The sequence below is a fragment of the Leptinotarsa decemlineata genome, unplaced genomic scaffold (genome assembly GCF_025532065.1).
Source record: "Leptinotarsa decemlineata unplaced genomic scaffold, Ldec_3_MD MMD2_tig00003348_RagTag_RagTag, whole genome shotgun sequence".
Classification (NCBI taxonomy): Eukaryota; Metazoa; Arthropoda; class Insecta; order Coleoptera; family Chrysomelidae; genus Leptinotarsa; species Leptinotarsa decemlineata.
The window spans coordinates 3931964-3952852 of NW_027412588.1; the positions used below are offsets into that span (position 1 = coordinate 3931964).

The window sequence follows — 20889 nt, forward strand, 5'->3', positions numbered from 1 at the left end:
GTGTGTGTGCATGTGTGTGTCTTGTTATAAATCCAAGAATCCACTCACTAGAAGGCAAACTATAGACACGTGTTTCGTGCCGTTGACTCATCATCGATATGGTGCGGCCAAGAGCAAGGATGGGCAACACTTGGTTGTCAAAAAAACTACAAATCCAGCCACAGCCACATATTTGTGGTTTCAGTCGATAAATCTTGTGTTTACAAGAATACCATTGAAATTACCACAGAGGCACTGGATATTCCTTCCTTGATTCCTATCCGGCAGTTTCATCAGTTTTGCTAACCAGTCTCGATGTAACTTCTTTATTCGTCAGTGATCCAAGTACAGCTTTGGTACCTGTAAAAATATTGATCCGCTCATTTTGTTGATCCTCGAAATTAATGTTTCTTGCGCATTGTAGGATAGCATACACGTTAACCTGAAAGACTGTTGGAGTTATTAAAAGCTTCGCAATTGAGACCCATTAAATCATTTGCGCAAATGGACTGAACAATCTACTCATCTTCATTGGGACTCGAAGAAATTGAAAATATTTCACCGAAAGTATGTGACACACTATTCATCTGAACAGGAAGTATTCGATGTTTGTCCTCTGTCAATGACCCGTTCCGAACGAATATTAATAGGACCCTTCTTCCAATTAGTTTTTATTGTTTATACCCAGTTTGTGGTTTTACTGCGTGGCAACCTTATGATCGTGAACGAATAAGACAATTAGGCGTGTAAGTATTTAGGATTCTGAAACGATATGGTTATATTGAAACTTATGAGGTGAGTATGGTATTTGATATAACATTCAGCCATCCATCATATGTGGTTTTTCAGTTTATGATGTTAATGCGCAAGCATGACATGAAATAGAATATATCCATTCTTCAATAATCCAATTATGTATTTGTTTAAAAGTGTTCCCATTGATTCCATATAAAAAATTAATGAGCTAAACTTTAGAAATATCAATGAGGCACTCACTTTATCATTCAATCATTCTACAGGAGGTTTGTTTCAACCACCCAGAAAACCGTACACCATACGAAAACATGATATAACTTGAAAATCTCATCCATAAAATGAAAGTATACATATTTTTTGTATACACTCATATACAAAAAATAATTAGTATTAAATTATAATTATAATAATTGTATTAAAATTTTATTTCTTTCGTCTATAATTTCATTTCTCATGTTCAAGTGTTGTTGTTAGCAATTGTATCATTTTTTCTTGATACTTTTTTCTATTCCGTCTGCTAATTTGTTCTAACCTTGTAATTTTTTCAAATATTGTTTTCTTTTCATATTTTTTTATTCTTACTTATCAGTTGGCACCTCATTTTGATTCTCAAAGCACACCTCATTTTGCTCCTCATACCACACCTCAACCAAAGTGGTGAACAATACAATTTCCGGGTGAATATTTTTCTTTTTCTCAAATATAGTCTCCAGTTCGTCAACATTTCAAAATATAGACGTCCTATGCCTTCAAAATATGAGTATATCTATAAAAATAAATAGTCTATATTTATTTTACCTGTTTTATTTAGGTCTTATAGTTTCGCTCCAAAACTCTCCATCTGTTTGAGCAATTGTTAGGAGTAACATATGTTTTACAAATATATTTAATAATAATGCTGTTTGGTTATGGTTCCATTTTAAATTGGTTTCCATTTCTTGATTTGAAGTTGATGGGATAATTTAACATTTCTGTATTTCTGAATAAAAGAACAATGCTTTGATGATAATATATAATTCAAGATGAATTCATAATCATTATTCATTACATTATCCATCTTGCCAACAAATAATTTATATGATATAAATTTATAAATGTAAACTTTTTCTCATTATCAGAAAGAAAATAAGAAGAAATTATTACAGAAACGTTCCAAAACATTCCGATTTCTTGCCCGTTATAAGACGCGTTTTTTGGCGCTCATGTATTCAAAACTATATTCCTCTGTGATTCAAACACATTAATTCTGGCGTTGAAACGATGATGTCACATCAACTATGACTTGAAACGTATTCATCTTGATTCAAAACCAGCCTGAGATTGGTTTTGACATTACGTTACGTCAGTTATCAGTTTCTGCTTTATTTTGATCGTTATAGTTTATAAAATGCTGAAAAGTTGAGTCAGAGAAAATTGAAAAGGTTGTTTTTACTGTTGAATTTGACATCTGACACAAATTGAATCATTCCATTTATGTGAATCTTATAATTAATGTCGAATAAGATTAAACGCCAGAAAACACCTAATAATCGTACAAAGTTAGTACATGCGCATTAAATGAGTAAAAATAATTTTTTGGCCATTTCAGAACGATACATATAACTCGTTTGGATCAAACCTAAGTCATCCCGCCTAAATCTCACATGAACTGTATCCATTTGGAAAATACCAAAAAACACGCTGGAGTCATCAAATTATACCGAATTACACGCATATGCTACAATTCACACCGCCCTCCACACGCCATTGACATTATAGAATTATAGAGTATTTAGATTTAGACTATTCATTATTTTATATTGAAAAGACGACTTGAATCCTCTGTCCCGAAATTCGTATCTTCCTTTCATGATAGCTTCTAGAGGCCACAGACCTCATGAAATATAATTCTGAGTTCCATGTTTCAGACCCCAAGCACAGGATATCTTATAGAAGGGACAGCAAATAGAAACTATGAACTTTTTGAGAATCTCGAGTTGATTACTGTTAACCTAAAAATTTCGTCGAGTGGTTAGTGAACTCAAACATGTTGGCGTAACAACTTGCCGAGATGACATCGTAATAATTCTTTGACTGAATCAAATTATATATCTGATAATTCTCAAGTAATTTGAATTACCGTTAAAAATTACATCAAACAACTCGAACACAGAATATAGGTCACAGAAACGTCAACGTCTTTTCTGTAAGGTATTCAGTGCCCTACGTTTGATTATATCAAAGAAAAGAATGGGACATGCTAAAACTAGAGCCGTTTATTGAAATATTCATTCAAAATGATGAATAGTCCTATTTTTTCATTTATTCTTTCATACAATGAATCTGCAGCTGGAACATTTATGAATTGTCAGATACTTTTATAAGCACAGAAATATCATGAAAACCAGAGAGCCAATGCATAGGCTAAAATAATATTGAAACGTCGCCATCGTGAATCAAAATACCAAAAATGAAAAATAATAAAAATCATTTTGATTCCCTATTCGTCATCTGTCATTTGTATCATAGTCAGAAGTACAAAACACTTCCTTTGTAGTCAGAAGTCGTAACATCGCTAATTTATCAGTAAGTCGATATTAATCTATAAATCAGTTTTGTGCAAACCAGCTATTCGTCATTATAAAACACTTCAAATTTAAACGACCATCTAACGGCAAACCTTGGTTCGCCTCCAAAAATCTTGCCTACCGGCAGTGGCGCAAAACCCCCAGTGCCAAAAACTGAACTAGGTTTGTTAATGCTCGCAACAGCTGCAAACTTAGGATGAATGAAAGCAAAGAACTTCACAATTAGAGAAATAGGGATAAACTGCATGCCAATCCCAACGGGTCTAGATCCTCCTGGTCGGTAGCTAAAGCTGTTAATCAGAACTTTACAAAATCCACAATTCCACGGATGTTCAATTACAACAACAGCCATAAAAGAGGCAAATCTACTAGGTGAACAATTTGCGTCCCACTCCAAAGTCGATTTTCTATTCCCATAATGCTGGAAATTACTTTTCAACAGCGTCTAGTCAGGCAAATTTTGGAGCAGCTGTCTTACAAGAAAGGAGTTTTTTCTTCTTGTTGGAAGATTGCTCGCGTTCAGCCTATTCCCAAAAAGGAGAAGGGTAATCTTTCAAATAATTATAGACCAGTCGCTTTTGCTATCAGTGATATCAAAATTCATGGAAGAAGTCGTAAACCACCATATTTGGACGGCTTCAACATCTTGAGCGATCATCAATATGGCTTTAGAAAACAAAGATCAACAGGCGACCTTCTATAGTATGTCACCCATATTTGGAATAACGCAATCGAGAAACATAAAGATTCAAGAGCTGTTGGATATTTCTAAGGCTTTGACCGTGTGTGGCATGAGGGTTTGCTGCACAAACTTCGATGCTATGGCTTTCAGATCATTTTTGTGTATGGCTCTCCAGCTTCCTGAAACAACGCTCCCTGCAAGTGGCTGTCGATAGATATCTTTCGAATACTTCCACCATCAACGCTGGTGTTCCCCAAGGATCCATATTGTCTCCAACCATCTTTTTAATTATATATCAACGCCTTATTGGAAAAAAAACAAGAAATCAATAAACAGGGTGTAACTGAATAAGTGTAAAATATTTAAGGAGGTGATTCCTCATCGAAAAAAAGATAGGATTTTTCATATAAAGAAACTTCATTGGAGCATCCCTTGTTAAGACACAGCCCCTTAAAGGGGGTACATAAAATTTGTATGACAATTTTTCTCACAAGCACTGAAAAAGTTACAATATTGAAATTAACCTGACGTTTTGTACTACCAAAAAGACACTTACCCAGTAATTTATTTGATTTACCCCATGATTGCAAGGGGTGGAAAACGCAACCCCTAAAATTTATTTTCAATGTAACTTTTTGTCTTATTATTTGTTTACCATTTAAAAATTCATTTCCTATACGATAAACCAAATGCTGTAAATGGCCCCAAATAGATAAATCGAGAGGATTGAGATCCGGGGATCGAGCGGGTCCTCCTCGACCTATCCACTGATTTGCATATGTTTCAGTTAAATGCTGACGTGCTACTTGACTAAAATGGGCCCCATCATGCATAAAAAACATATCCCTTCTAACGCCCAAAGGAACTTCCTCCAGCAGTACTGGATACACTTCTCTTGAAAATTAAACGTATGCCTCACCATTTAATCGAGGAGGTAGAAAATGAGGCCCAAATAAAGCATCCCCAATAAATCCGAGCCACACGTTAGAGAAAACTATTCTTGATGGTTATTTTCGATAATAGCGTCAGGGTTTTCATCAGCCCATATGTGGTAATTATGAAAATTAATAATCTTGTCCCGAGAAAAACTACATTCGTCTGTGAATTCTATCGTCTTCAGAAAGTCACAATTTCTTCTAATAATTTCCAGCATCCAATTGCAAAATTCAAGACGGTTCGGAAAGTCTCGCGGTAAAAGTGCCTGTACTCGTTGCAGATGGTAAGGGTATAATAGTTGTTCCTTTAAAATTCGAAATACCGTCATATGATTAATTTAGCTGTGTCCTTTTGTCGAATGAACCATATTCTCGTAATCGTTGATGAAGTCGAGCAAATATTCTATGTGAAGGATGCTGCCGTTGAGGATACATTTCAGCATATCTTCTAGAAGCTTCTAACCCATTCCCCTGCGACAAACCGTAAACGTAATGCATATCAGCCATTTCTTCATTTGTGTATGTCATTTTAATAACAAGTGAATTATTAAAGTAACAAATTAAGAACAGAACAACAACACACAATCAGTATTAATTCAATTTCGAAAATTCACAAACTGACAGCGTCATACAAATTTAATTGTCACTATCGCTAATAGCGACTTACTAGATAGATTAGTTTCGTATTTTCGCATTTATGACGATGTATTTCTGTAGTAGTTCCTTAAATAATTTTTTTGCTGCGAACTGGTTTATTTTGGGCAAAAAACCCAAGAGACATTTTTTGTTTAGAATGAAACAGGCTATCGGAAATACATTTTTAAATGGTAAACAAATAATAAGACAAAAAGTTACGTTGGAAATGAATTTTAGGGGTTGTGTTTTCCACCCCTTACAACCATGGGGTAAACCAAATAAATTCATAGCTAAGTGTGTTTTTGGTAGTACAAAACGTCAGGTTAATTTCAATATTGTAACTCTTTTAGTGCTTGTGAAAAAAATTGTTATACGAATTTTATGTACTCCCTTTAAGGGGCTGTATTTTAACAAGGGATGCTCCAATGAAATTTCTTTATATGAAAGATCCTGTCTTTTTTCCGATGAAGAATCACCTCTTTGAATGTTTCACACTTATTTGGTTACACCGTGTATTGCTTTACTGAAGACAGCACACTTGTCTCGTCATTTCATTCAGATTACAGGACATCGGCTTCAAAATTAACGATGATTACTCCACTGACAAAATGTTTAAGACTTTCGCAGCCGAGGTTTTTAAGACCGTGGATTTTTGGAATTTCTTCTTGACGTTTCGTTGGTGCGAGGGGATATTTTCCTCAGAGGTTTATACATCCTGGGAAAAATAGTGACACAGATTACTCCAGTTTTAACTATTACATTGAATTACAGACATATTTCCATTACTCATTAATGACAAGCAATGCATCAAAATTACAAGCATTTCGTGTAATTACACGCAAAACGGAAGACACTGTCAAAACTAAAGAAAAAACTAGAGAAAATTTTGCAGTCGCAAATCAATTTACAGATGAGTGTGACTTAATATAAGAGGTGTTTCAATTGTTTCAGTGAAAATGGCGCACAGTAATGCCAATTTCGATTTTTAACAGCGCTGATTTCGATTGTCTAGTTTATGATTCTCAAATCGAAATAACTAAAGGATCTACGAACAGCATGATTTTTTTTCTGTTTTAAAGCTATTCTTATTCATTTAGGCCCACTGTCAGAATAGTAGATGTTTGACCAAAACACACACACTAAATGATTTATATATAATTGTAAAAAAGCAAAATAGAGCGATTTACAACAATATAAGTGACGTATTTTATAACGTTATTGAGAACAGCTATGATTACAAAAAAACTCGAGCTTTCTTGGAGATGTGTGGAAGGTTATTCTTCAAACTAGACGTGTAAATGAAAAGATAAGAACAAAAATCATTTGCCTTTATCTGCCTATCCGATCATAACAGCGCAAAAAAAGGAATTTACTCAATTGGTTCAGTTAATACATATCCTCACATCAGAACACTTTCAATTCGGGGTCAGTCTAGTTGCTGAAGTTGTCTAGTTATGAGCTCTATCAAAATTAAATACCCCGATTTGTGTGAGTACTTGTGGAGTGGTACATACTTGACGAGGAAAACGTTTCTTCAATGCTGACAACTCTAAGCAAGAGTTTTTTTGTCTCATTTCAATAAAAAATAAAATGAGGTGAATCGGGCGAGATTCACAAAAAATTCAGCGAGTGGAATGAAAAAATACCAGACCAGGAATCCACAGAATGTGTTGGGATACCAAGTAAAGACTTTGTTGATTGTTGTGAAATAAGCAAGAAAATAAAATACACAATTTTCAAGCATCGTACGAAAGAAGCTTGATTAACGCAGTTTCGATACATGAAGGCCACGAAAAACCCAAAGCCGATTAGGCATTAGCTATATTTCGTTAGGCCAACCTGACGAAAAATCAGTACGAGGTGATTCGACAAAGGCTAAAAGACCTTATGTCTCAAAGAAGCAGTGCTACCCTGAGCATATGTCAATTAATGAAACATCTACAATGGCGTATTCCAAAAACACTTTATCGTGAGATTTTCACTAAATTGTTTTACAAAAACGCAACACGTGTTTTGCCATACAATGGCTCATCTGGCGTGTCTTTCAACTAATTCGGTTATAACGGTTATAAGGTAGATATCGTAAGCTCCATTCTTTCCAAAAAACGACAAAAGCAAGCCATGGATCTGGTCTACCCATATTCAAGATGCGAAAACGTTAGTTATAAGACATTGACATATGTGGGGGAACCAAACAGGAATATTACCCGTTTTTTGAATAAAGAAGGCGTAAACGTAGCTTATAGAACGAATAATAACCTTAGTAAATTTATTAAAAACAATAAGGACAAAACTTTGGTGTCGGATAGATCAGGAGTATATAAGCTGAAACTTAATCTTCTAGAATGTTTAGAAATCAATAGATTCAGGAATTCGGGTAATTTACTGAATGATCAATTAGAACTCAATAACTCTCCGTTACTGAATATATTTTTTCAAATGTGAAAATGGAACATAAGTGCAGGTAATTTAATTCGTTAGAAACTCAGGCAAAATATCAGCTACTTAAAATTCAGGTACTTCGTTTACAGGTACTTTTATTTCAGGTACTCCATAAACTATATATATATTTAGTATTGAATGTGTAGAATTAGTTGAAAGACACGCCAGATGAAGCCATTGTAAGGCGAAACACGTGTTGCGTTTTTGTAAAACAATTTAGTGAAAATCTCACAATAAAGTGTTTTTGGAATACGTTAGTTATGTATTTTCATCAAGTATCGGCCGATTCCATCATATATCTACAATGGCTCCTTACCAGAATTTGCTTGACCATACTGCTGAAACAATTTCTGGAAACAAAACCTCCCGAAAAAATAGAAAAATTAAATAATCATTCATTGATATTGACGACGAAATGATGATTCGACGGTGCCTTAGGCCAAAGTCAATTTGTCCAAAATTTTTCGTTCAACAATAACGAAATGAGTGACTCGAATTTATTCATAACGTCAATAGTTCATCCGAAGATCACAATTCCAATTGACGTTGATCAAAAGGAGTCGACTTGAGAAAATGGCCGACCTTGCTTAACAAATCGATCGACATTATTGTTATCGGTATTTGATATATTCTGGTAATGACAATGTTGGACGGCAAGGTAGCTCAAGCTATCACAAATACGAAGTCTGCAAGTGCCTGCTATATCAGTGCTTTAGCTTCGGAAATAATTCAACAGAAACTTACTAATGTGAATGCTCTCAAATTTTGTATCTCTCCGTTACACGCCAGAATCACATTGCTACTTTCCAATTTGACTTTGAGTTCTCATTTACAAAATTCTCCAGTCTGTTCAGATCCCTTGAATTTTCAGTTGAAAGTATCATTTAAATAAGATATATATTCAAAATACTTATTGCAACTTGTTTTGATGAGTACAACCTATTCCAAAAACTTCGGAAATTTTCATCTTGCTTTCATTTCCTCATTAGTTCTCTAATTTTCTTGAAATTCCAATAAAAACTTTCGAACTGATGTTTTTTTTTGTTCTGGGTAGAAAAGACCGATCCCAGGTTTATATTTTAATGTGTTCTCGAAGATATTGATTTTTTTCGCTTTTTGTCATTCAGCCCCACTGTGTGGCGCTGTTTTTCATTTTTTTGCAGCAACAACTTACAAATATCGTGTATCTATTTGATTTGGTGTTAAATTTGGAGTAAGTTCGATCACCTCAGCTTTTTCCATCAAGTAAGCGGTTTCAGAGATATTTATGATTTCAAGAAATATTTATCCGGAAATTTAAACCAGATGTTGACAGAAACGGAATAGCTAAGATTAATTACAAGAAGTGATCAATATTTTCTAAGTAAAAACTTATTTCGTATTTTAAAATCAAGATTGTTTTTCTCTTCTAAAATATTGACTATTTTCTATAGGTAGTTATGACCTCACTCATAAAACCACACTGCACAAAACATTTTTTTTAAAGCAGCCTCATCATTGTGGCAGTATCCAGTGATTCACAGTATGGATTTATATTTGATCCTATTCATTTCCCAATTCTTCACGTCACTGGCCTGAGATCAAAATACCTTTTCAATGATGAGTATTCATGTTGTTATCCTGTAAGGTAGTTAGGTTCCACATCTAACTTAGCTTGAATTCCATTGTATAGAACCTCTCAACGTCATAAACACATATTTCAGTTTTTGTTTGTGTACCTAGGATGGAAGTAAAGAGCGTCAGTAATTTCAGGTAGTTCGGGAATTTCTTTAGCGAACGAGGCTAATAAGGAAAACGAGATAAAAGATGGAATTTAAGGCAAGCGTTTATTATTATATTCAGTATGGTGCAAATGAATGGAACACATTCATCAGTTCATGACTAGTTGGGCTTGAGAAACTTGTCAAACTTGTCAGTCTTTCAATTATCTATCCAACTATCTATCAATTATTATGTATAATTGATAGATTAACTTTCAGTTAATATTATTATTGAGCAATCGACGACCTTCAGATAGAACTCAATTAGACAAAAAAGTAATGAACTTTTTCCTCGCGAATTTAAATTTCATTCGAAATTATTTCCTACATCATCGTCCGTGTGTGACCATATTTTGTGGTCAATTTTTGTATACTTTATACGTTTCAAATATGGAAAATCAAGAGAAGTTAAATTTTAGCCACCAAGGTGGCAATGTGATTGATGATCTGTTCTCAATTCAGCCATCTGGAAAAAATACAACTAGTTTATCATTTGAAAGGGTTATATTTTTAGGAGTGATTAATTTTTTGGGAAAGAAAGTTTTTGGCTTTCTACTACTCCATCTGATACAAAAAAAAAAATGGATGAGAGAATCTTCCAAAGAAAGGAAGGATTAATTCATGAATGAAGTGTGTGTATTTTCTATAATGTTATCCAATTTGGTACTGAAGAGCCTTAGGGCAAGTGTCTTAAGGCGGAACACGTGTATACCAGTTAGGGTGACAGTGTTCCATGTGAGTACAATTTATTACCATTCATTCAAAGTAGAACTCATGTGAATGATATCTGATTCTTATTCCTCCACGAATGTTCGATATACAAACTGAATAGAGAAAAGTATCTTCTGTATAATTCAGTGTTCATATAGAAGTATTTGTTTCGAAAGAATTTTTTCTTTCGTGTAATTCAATGTTTATATGAAAGTAGCTGTTTCAGGAGGACTTTCTTTCAGTTTGTGTCTGAAAGTTACTTCTTTGCATGATCTACACATCCATGTATAGAGTTACTTATTTTCAAATTGATTAATCCTTCCTTTCTTTGGAAGATTCTCTCATCCATTTTTTTTTGTATCAGATGGAGTAGTAGAAAGCCAAAAACTTTCTTTCCCAAAAAAATTGTTTATCATAATGTCTGACTAGTAAGGGTGGACCATCTTGCTGCAATCATAAAATATTTCAGTTTGGGGATTATTGATTTTGATGAAACTATAAATATTGAAGATCTTTTGGGATTTGAAGAAATATGGTCCGTCAATCCTATTGAATATCATTCTTGCACACGTTTTGAGCACGGTTCTCCTGAATCTAATGTAGATTTTCTGTATTTCATTATTCAGTTTACAAAAATCCCTTCAGATATTCCAGAAATTGCTCCACAAGTACGATTCCAGAGCTTTATGTTTCGTCCTGAATGGCTATCGATTGTTTGAATGAATAAGGAGAACTTAGTCTATACCCATATAGTAAGAAATAGACTTAGCAAGGTCAGTCTAATTCCGAACACCTGAGAGACATCACCTAGTAGATGGCATATGAGACTTTACCGAAACGTCGTGAAATCCATCCCAGTTATCAGTCCCAAAATCCATTCTGTGATCCTCCGTATTGACGTGTTTATCAGTGTGCAAGAATTAACGTTTCGACCGTGTGAAGTTATATGACTGATAAGGGACCTACAAGTCTTTCCTATATATACATGAAATTTTGTATATTATGTTCGATTTCTGTTTATTCAAAATTAATACTATATAATTTAGAAATTGCCTCATTTAGTAATTCTGAAGTGATTGTTTCGGAACACATTAATTAATTTTGATGTCATCTGAAGATATTGCTAAAGTCAAGTCATCTACAAAACGCTTAATGAAAGGAATGTGGAATGATAATTTTGTAATGCATTCATTAAGAAGCTCTTTTTTTCGGCGGCAATGGCATCAACGAAATGTGTTAACTTCTCATTCTCATATATACATATATTTATATTTATATATCTATATAAATATATATATATATATATATATATATATATATATATACATACACGGTAAAATAGATTAACAGGGTCTCTCAGTCAAAAAATCAAAAATCAAACTCTGCTTTACTTTGCCAAGCTTTCGCTTCTAATGTGAAGTTTCTTCACATTAAATTGACAAGAAAGTTGTACATGTATAGGATGTACAATATATATATATATATATATATATATATATATATATATATATATATATAAATGATATATAAATATATAATATAAATAGATAAGTACTATTCTGATCATTACCATATTGATTTCAGTTTAAGAGCCAACGGTTGATTGGTCAAACCACCAACACTAATAGGTGGTGGTTCCACTTATGCCTCGCTTGCGTTTACGCAGTACTTTTCTTGGTGACTCACATTTTGTCTTCAATCGAGGATCGCCTGCCCGGTACTGACGATGCCCAATAGGCTGAAACAGTGTGTTCGGATAGGTTTTCGCGGTCAGTAATGTGATATACTGCTGTCCGGGTTGATCCGCGTCTGTAATTTTCATATTTGCGACGTTTTGGCTCCTGCTTTGGAGCCCTTCTCAAGAATCACTTGGAATTGTACTTACATGACTCGAGGACGAGGTCGCAATCTCCCTTGCCCCAAGTGTCGTCACCAGCCCTGTGCTTGCTGTGTTCAGCTCTAAGTTCGCACTGGTCACTTTGTGTTCGTGGCCAATATTTATATTGTTAGAAAGGTATAGAAAGGACCGGGTTCCTGAGTTATTTTCAGGTATCATCCGTGACAACAATGTCCTCCATGGTTGTGGAAGTCTCTGCGAATCATCTCGCTTGTTAAGGCAGTTGGGACTTTTTTCAAATTCGATTGCTCCACGAATTATCTATGCAGACACCTCGACTCCATCTGAAATAGATTTATCCGCGAAAAAGAAGACGTAATCCCACAAAATTCGTCCCTTCCGAAAGCTGAGTTTGAAAATTAATTGTTGTAGCCTTTTAGAGTTATGTAATTCATTACGTGGTTGGCAGGGAGTTGAAAAAACATTTGGCATTTTGAAAAAATTCTTGATATTAATGTTCACCAAAAATTATATTCATGACACCGGTAGGATATATGAAAAAATAGGTATTTTATATTCTTACACTATCAGGTCCTGTGAAGAAACCGGTTCAAAGGAAAAGATTACAAATGTACTTGATTTATTCGACCAAAACAACGTGTCACATCTTATAGATATGATTATTCAAATTACAACAAAATGATAAGTGGATATATTTCTGACATATTTCATGACATTACAATCCGAAAAATCATCTAATTAAAAATGTAATACATCTGTCAAATTGTGATACTCGTTAGGAAAACAAGAAAATTGCTGCGAATTCTTGGGGTTTTTATTGAATACTCTTCGTGAGCAAAAAAATCAATACTCCCGAGAACTGTGGATTGAGTGTTTCCATACAATCTATCTCGTCTTGTGTTTGTAAATCTTTTGCTGGAAAAATCCTCACTTTGTAGTAAATGTTCAAGAGGTATAAAAACGTATTTGCATGGACTGTTAACCAGTCCATGCAAAGTTTAAAGATAAATTATCTGAAAATAGAACTTTTAATGGGTGATGATCAACTGTATTGCCAAACATGCGCCAAACTAACTGACTATTATAAGAAAATAAGTATAGCTGAGGCACCAGTCAATCTAATAATAACACTGATGATCTTCAAATATGACTCAACCTCTGACGAAATCACCAAACTCCTACGAAGCTTCAAAATAGATGAACACTTCAATCTAGCAGACCACTATTATAATCTTCATGCAGTCATTGTTCACTGTGGTTCTGGCGTTGAATCTGGTCACTATTACGCATTGGTACAAGACGAAACGGACTGGTTTAAGTTTGACGATAGTCGTGTCACTAAGTGTTCTGGCGATGTCTTGAATTCATTGGAGCCTCTGGAGACACCCTACATTTTGTTAAATGAAAGAGAGGACATTGGCAAATTAGGATCTTCAGATGATGTGCTGCAGGTTTTTCCGGGTTTTCCTGCAGCTGAAAAAGCAAATGCGCCACTGAAATCAATGAAGTCGCCCCGCAGCAATTAATGTTTGTTGTTTCATACTTTCATGATTTCATGATAGTATTTAATAATCCAGTAGGGATACTGGGGGATTCAAGGTATGAAACCATTTCCCCCTTTTTTTGAATCTCTAAACTAAACTCGATCATGATTATTCATTTTTTTCCGGTGAGGTTGATCATTTTGATATCTAGCAAATTGACTCGAATTTATATTTCTCAGCAAAAAATTATTTTTGTATTTTGTGGTAGAGAAGTTTTTGTTGAAAATAAGATATTTAAACACTATCTTTGTTATAACTTTCGAACCGCCAGTTTACAAATACAACCTCATAGTTTTATAAACAGCTTTTCGAAGGAAAACCACATCTGAAATAACATATATAGTGGAAAATTAGGAAAATTCATTCAGGAAATTCAACCAGTACTAAAAAACAATTTCGGTCAAATATATAGTCCATAATAAAAAAAGTTTTTTTCAGTTTGTGGGTTCATGACTAACGATCCGAATTTTTCCGTTTAATCCACGACACAACGGTTATTTTTCAAAGTTTTTGTAAAATCCTTCATTGTGAAAATCATGCAATAAACTGTATGAATCAGTTTCAAACATTGAATTATACGAAAATTCCTATCCAAACATTCGTTATTGAATCAGAGATAATTCATAGGAACGCTACATAACATAATACATGAAAGTATTATGATAAAATTTAATTTTCATGGAACACTATTATCGTCAACGAAGAATAATGGAGGAATATTCGGAATAAGAGACTTGCCTTTCGGGAGAATTATTTCTTCCAATTTGGGTCGGAAAGTAACTTCAATGCATGATCTAGACATCTTTGTGAAGAATTCATTTCAAATTCAATTATTTTCTTTCTTCTTTTAGAAGTTTACCAAAATCTTTCTGTTACAGATGAAGAAGTGAAAGCCAAAAAAACTCATTACCAAAAATCACATCTCTCCTAAGAATGTACCCCTTTCAATTTCTAGTAGCTTTTTGAATCATGATATGTAAATATATTCAATTTTACTGTTGGAAGTTAGGGCTTCACTTGTTGCATGCTGATATTTATTCATTCAGTTATTCATTTATTTATTCATCATTATTAACATTCTGAACAAACCATACAGGCTCAATAATTTGAATCGACCCAAATTATAGATCGATTCATTATCAAAACGCCCGAAACCAATCATAATATTGAAATGCTGATGACAAACCTAATTGTAGATTAAGGCTTGTGCAGATTCAGTTTGGGTAACGTCAATAGGTAGGATCTCGTTAATCCTATATTTGCACTAGTTTTCATAAGACTTCTGAGGATTTTTGTTCATTGATCTACTATAGTTGACGAAAAAATACACTCCATTCATTTTAATAATCCATTACATATTTTCTGAGACAAGTTCAATTACTGTGGAATGAAATTTAACGTAATTTCTTTTCTGTTGAAAGTCAAACATTTTTCATCCTCGCCTTCTTACGAACTTTGTAATTTCTCAGCGCTCAAAAGAAATTTTGTGAAAAGATAATGCGTTCAATGAAATTGATGAGGATAACCGCGAGACGAATGGTTTTTGTGTTCTGTCCGGTAGTTAAGTAGAAGCTTGTGTTTTTCATTATTCTCAATTCATTGTCTGTTGAAATTTGTTTCAATTTGCGTTGACTGGCAAAAAGTAAGACTACACATAATTTTGCTGAAAAATTAGGACAATGAAGTTCATTTCTTTCTTCATAACAATTTGGCCACAAAAAAACAAATTTTACATAACAATTTGGCCACAAAAAAAAATTCAATCGAAACTGTGGTTCCGATATTTATTATTTTCCCTTATTATTTGGAAAAAGAAAATCTTCAAACAATGTCGGTTACTTTTATTAGAGTGTTCAATTCAATGAATTATAGATAATATTTATTCCTGAAAATTTATCGAAAGAAATCACAAGTGATACGAAATAATTAACAAGAAGTCGAAGTAGAGATTGTATGCAAAAGTTCAAGTTATCTGTGAATCTGTTCGACTACATACAGTTCACTGTATGATTTTCACTATAATAAGTTTCACAAAAACCGCGACACGTGTTTCGCTGTACAATAGTTTCCTCAAGGACTTTTTTTCCAGTTTGTGTCTGAAAGTTACTTTTTCGCATGCCATACACATCTTTATATAGAGTTAATTTTTTGAAATTGATTACTTCCTTCCTTTCTTTGGAAGAATCCCACATTTTTTGTATCAAGATGGGGAAGTAAAAGTCCAAAACTTTCTTTTCCACTAAAATAATGCCTAAGACTAGAAAAATTACTTCTTAAAAACATCGAAACATCTGAGACATTTATATCATCCAGTTTGAACAGAATCCCAATTTGGTCACAAATTGAAAGAAAAGTCCCTCTCAATTCACCTTCTTCATCATGAACAGAAGAATCGATGGCTTAATGGAATTTTGTTTGCCTTGTGACATATTTGACCATAACTGTTTTGGTTACTTCTCGGGTTGTGCTGTGGTCTTCTTTGGTTATAATCTCCTAACATTTCAGTTGACACGTCGAGAAGAGTACTTCGACCACGCCACTGAAGATGACTGACGCAGTTGCAATCGAAACGTTTGGAGATTATAACCAAAGAAGACCACGGCAAAACCCAGTAACTAACCAAAACATTGACGTCAGCCATGAATGCCTACTTTTCTATAATAATCACCACTGTTATAACAACTTTGTTGATGAGAATAGCCGCTAACCCCTGGTGTTGGTGGGCTACTATGTAAATAAGAGTGGGTTCTCGCGCGTAAGTAGATATGGTTATAGTATCATCTTCAGAGTCTGTGAACACGGTACAATTCTGTAGTCGTCTACGTTCACCCTAATTCAATTCAGTCTGATAATGAATATATCCTAGTTTGAAATGATCACATCCATCAAGGTTTTTCTTTCCTGATACTTGACTGTTAGTATCATCTTCTGAAAATTCCCAAACCAAAATTTACACTTTGATTTTGGCTTTCGTTATTTTTTTTTGTTTGGTTATGTCTAGTTTTCTTATATGTCACTACTTTGTTTTGTATTCTCCATTTTGTACTTATCTACTACCTTTCCAGATATAGCTTGTTCAAACTTTGTTTTTTCTTCATAACTTTTTGTTTTACTGTTTTTTTAATTGAAATTTAATAATTTCACCGAAAAATACTTTCTCCATTAATTCACTCTTTTTGGTTGCGTTTTTTTCAACAGACTTAACTTTCTTCAATTGCTTTTTGGCTCGTTCATATTTCTGACGCTGAGTATTCAATTCAGTTCTGAGTTTTGTAACTGTAGCTTTTTTTAATTGCTCATTTCTGAATCGACTCTGTCTTTAACTTATAGTTTTTGCTTATTTTGGTATTTTACAATATGTTTTTCAGGTTCTATGAGTTGCATTTCGTCGTCAGTAGTTAAAGGAGTATTCTGGCGTATACGCCAGAAGAAAATTATGAGTGGTTTGTTTCAATAGTTGTTTCTTTTGCCTATAAATTGATGAATATTTCAACCATTTCTTTCTAGTCAATCATTGCTCTCGAGGTATCATTTCTTTAACAATTTTTTTGTCTTCCACTTTTTTTTCAAATATTGCAATCCTTGTTTTTCTTTGTAGTCAACTAATTTGAAAGGATCACTTTTAATTCTTGCCAAGCCAGTCTTTTCCCTAGTCAATTTTTTTTCAGTAGACGCCAATGTGTTTTAAACTGAAATAAATATAAAAAATACTTACACACTGTAACTATCGAGATGAAGGTGATCTAAAACAAAAAACATCAGAACCCTGGAAACAAGCCAGTCCTTCGGCGCGATATTCGACAAAGGACTGACGCCAACGGACTGTCGAAAAACACACCTAATTTTTCTTTTGAAATGTTCGAATGTTTGAAAATCAAAATAAAAATAAGATTCACGAGGACATAACGACTTACCACAGTACTGAAGTTTTGACTGGATCGGCACATGAATGCCTGATAATCGCCGTGCTAGCATTGACACTGTAATGGCGCTGGCAAATGGCGCGGTTGGCAGCTAACATTACTACCACTTTTATAATTTCAACAGGTATTTTTCTACGCATCTATGGAAAACGTGATATACATTGTAACATACATCACAGATTATAAGAAAACATAAAGTTTTCTCAAATTAATGGTAAAAAGGGGCGTCCACACTATGCCGATCGACAATGTCGAACGATATACGCGACAATTGCCTCGTCCACACATAAGTATTCAATGAATAGTCGCTTGATTGATTTTTGAGGTTCTGTTCACAAAATTGCTATTTAAGTGAATATCTGAAATTGAGCGATCAAATAAAAACGTTTTCATTATTTCAGAATAATATAATATTACTTCATATATATTGCTTGATGATATTGAGTTACCCATTTTATGTAGAATCGCCCAACTACTTTCCCAATACGTAGGACGGGGTTAATGTTTAGAATTCAATTGGAAATTTCCTCTTCATGCATTTCCTCTTTCAAATAGAATATCTTTTGTGTGTGAGGTAAGATTCCTCAAAAATTTTGCCACAACCTAAGGTGTGTGTATCCGTGTCACTACCTGTACCTTACAAATATTGTGTATCTTCTCGTCGTAGATAGAAGTGCCACGGTAATGCGGGACTGATGTAATGGATATCCTTTTCCTAGCTACTTATGGAACACTTCACAGATTATAAAGGAACCAAAGAATCGGACACTGAGTCTGTAGAGAAGATGGACGTCGACTAGACAACCCTTACTGTTCTCTCCATTAAATCGTGTCAAGAACAATATATTTCAGTTCTCTAACTTTCGATCCAGTTTACAGACCTAGGACACTAGGTTGTATGGCCAATAAGAGACGTATTACTCTCTCGAGAGCAGGATATCTTATAAATTTGACTCACACCAAATTCTTAAATTTGATGCAGGAGAGGAAATAGACCCCTAATAAAATAAAAGCCATACAGCTTCCCAAATGCTCATTTGGGAAGGTTACTGCGGTCGTTAAGACTCATCGTGAGTAGACGTGTTGTAGCATAGCTCCACAGAAAAGGCAAACAAACTATCAAAAAGTGCAATAACAAATTGGAAAATCATCTTGCCATACAAGTAAGTGTTAAATTACAAGTTGTTTGTGTCATTTCAACTCTAAACTGCACGTACTAGTTAGAAGTTGCAACTATTTTTGCATCATGTCGAAAACTAGAACCAACAAGGGAGAGGACGAACTGCACACAACCATTAAAGCTGTAGTCAACAAACTTGTTTCATCTAACGAGTTTATAACACTCCTCTCCGATTCTATCATGGATGTAATCACAAAGAAGTATGATAAAGAAATAGATGTGCTCAAGAAACAAAATAATGAAGTCACAAAAGTTTTGCGAAATCAAGAACATCAAATAAAAACTCTAGTTGCTAACCAAGAATCATGTGATCGAATCCGAAGATCTAGAAATGTCATATTCTATGGCGTTCAAGAAAGTGACAATGAAAACTGCATGGACACTATTCTGGGTATAATCAATAATAAACTCAATATAAGACTTGATCTGATGAGTATTGATAATTGTTTCCGCATGAAAATTCCGGACAGAAACAATATTAAACCAATAATGACCCAGTTCTCTACGGTTTCTATTAAACAATTGGTATATAATAAAAAGAAGCTGTTGAAAGGAACGGGCATGGTAATTAGAGAAGATTTGTCTCCTGAAACACTGAAACTTTTTAAAGCGGCGGTGGAGAAAATTGAGAAAAATGGAAGATTATGGTCAAACAATGGAAATATATATGTCAAGTTAAATGACAAAGATATCATTAGTAAGATTAAGAAGTTAAGTGATATTGAAACTATGTGAAGTGAAATATTATTGCATTTTTCTTATTTCGTATTCAGATTATCTGCTCTATACAAACTTATTTACGATTCTTCTTATTTCTGTGGGACAGCGCAGTTTAGGTTACCATTTCAAATATTCATTTTTTTGTGGGTTATTTTGGTTTTGCTTTTTCATACATTTATTTATTGGAATATCATTGAACAATATGTAATTATTAGAGTTAATTGTTTATAAATAAGTTGTTCGCCCTGAACCGCTGGTATATTTTTCTTTTTTTGAACTTCATCTTGTCATTGTGATTGTAGCATTTCCAATTTTTTTATTTTTTTATTTTTGCACAAATAATATCAAATAATCAATTGTTCTGGGCTAGTGCAGTTGGTCCGTGCCCACAGTGACTGTTAATTTTTTGTGGTTTGGAAGGTCTTACCTTTTTTAAACTTCTACTTATTCAGTTGTAGAATATTAGAATTTTTTAGAATTGGAAATAGACTTTGAGAGAATATTTGGGATAATTTAATAAATATTAATAAACAGGATGGATTATCTTAGTGTAGCTTGTTTAAACGTACGATCTTTGCTACCATCACTTCGTGACGTAAAAAATATACTACAGCAAAATGAATACGATGTTTTTTTGGTATGTGAGACATGGCTTTTTGATCATATTACTGATGAAGTCTTAAATATTGCAGATTATGTATTATACAGAGGAGACAGGAATGCTCGGGGTAGAGGTTTATGTGTTTATGTAAAAAATAAGTATCCTAGTGAATTGATTGTAAAGAATGATAAAAATAATTGGGAACAATTGTGGATTTAACTGACAATCCATAAACAAACATTTGGTATAGGTGTGATTTATAAACCACATGACCAAACAGCCAATGGTTTTCTTGATGAATTTGAAGATTCTTTGGGATACTTATTTCCAACTGTTGATGAAATGGTGTGTTTAGGTGATTTCAACATAAATTTTATTGAAAAAAATGCGGTTGTCAACAAATTGAATCATATTTTGGAGGTATTTGATCTAGCCCAGGTAATTGACGAACCAACAAGAATAACTGATAGCTCGGAATCGCTGCTTGATCATATTATACTTAAAGAGGAAAACTTGATTGAGAAAGGTATTATTCATAATGATATATCAGACCACTGTATTGTAAATTGCAAGCTTAATGTAAAAATGGAAAAGA

At 33.8% G+C, this 20889-nt stretch overlaps 1 protein-coding gene across 9 annotated transcripts in view; it reads left to right on the top strand.

Annotated features, from left to right (window-relative positions):
* Fdl (fused lobes) overlaps positions 1-20889 on the top strand; it is a 245990-nt gene that overhangs the window by 166755 nt on the left and 58346 nt on the right. The window contains exon 1 of one of the 9 annotated variants that reach the window (XM_074178116.1): positions 599-725. The exons of the other annotated variants lie outside the window; for them this stretch is intronic. The gene's annotated coding sequence lies outside the window, so the exon portion shown is untranslated. Of the gene's footprint in view, positions 1-598; positions 726-20889 lie in introns of those variants that run through there. 9 annotated transcript variants of the gene reach the window in all.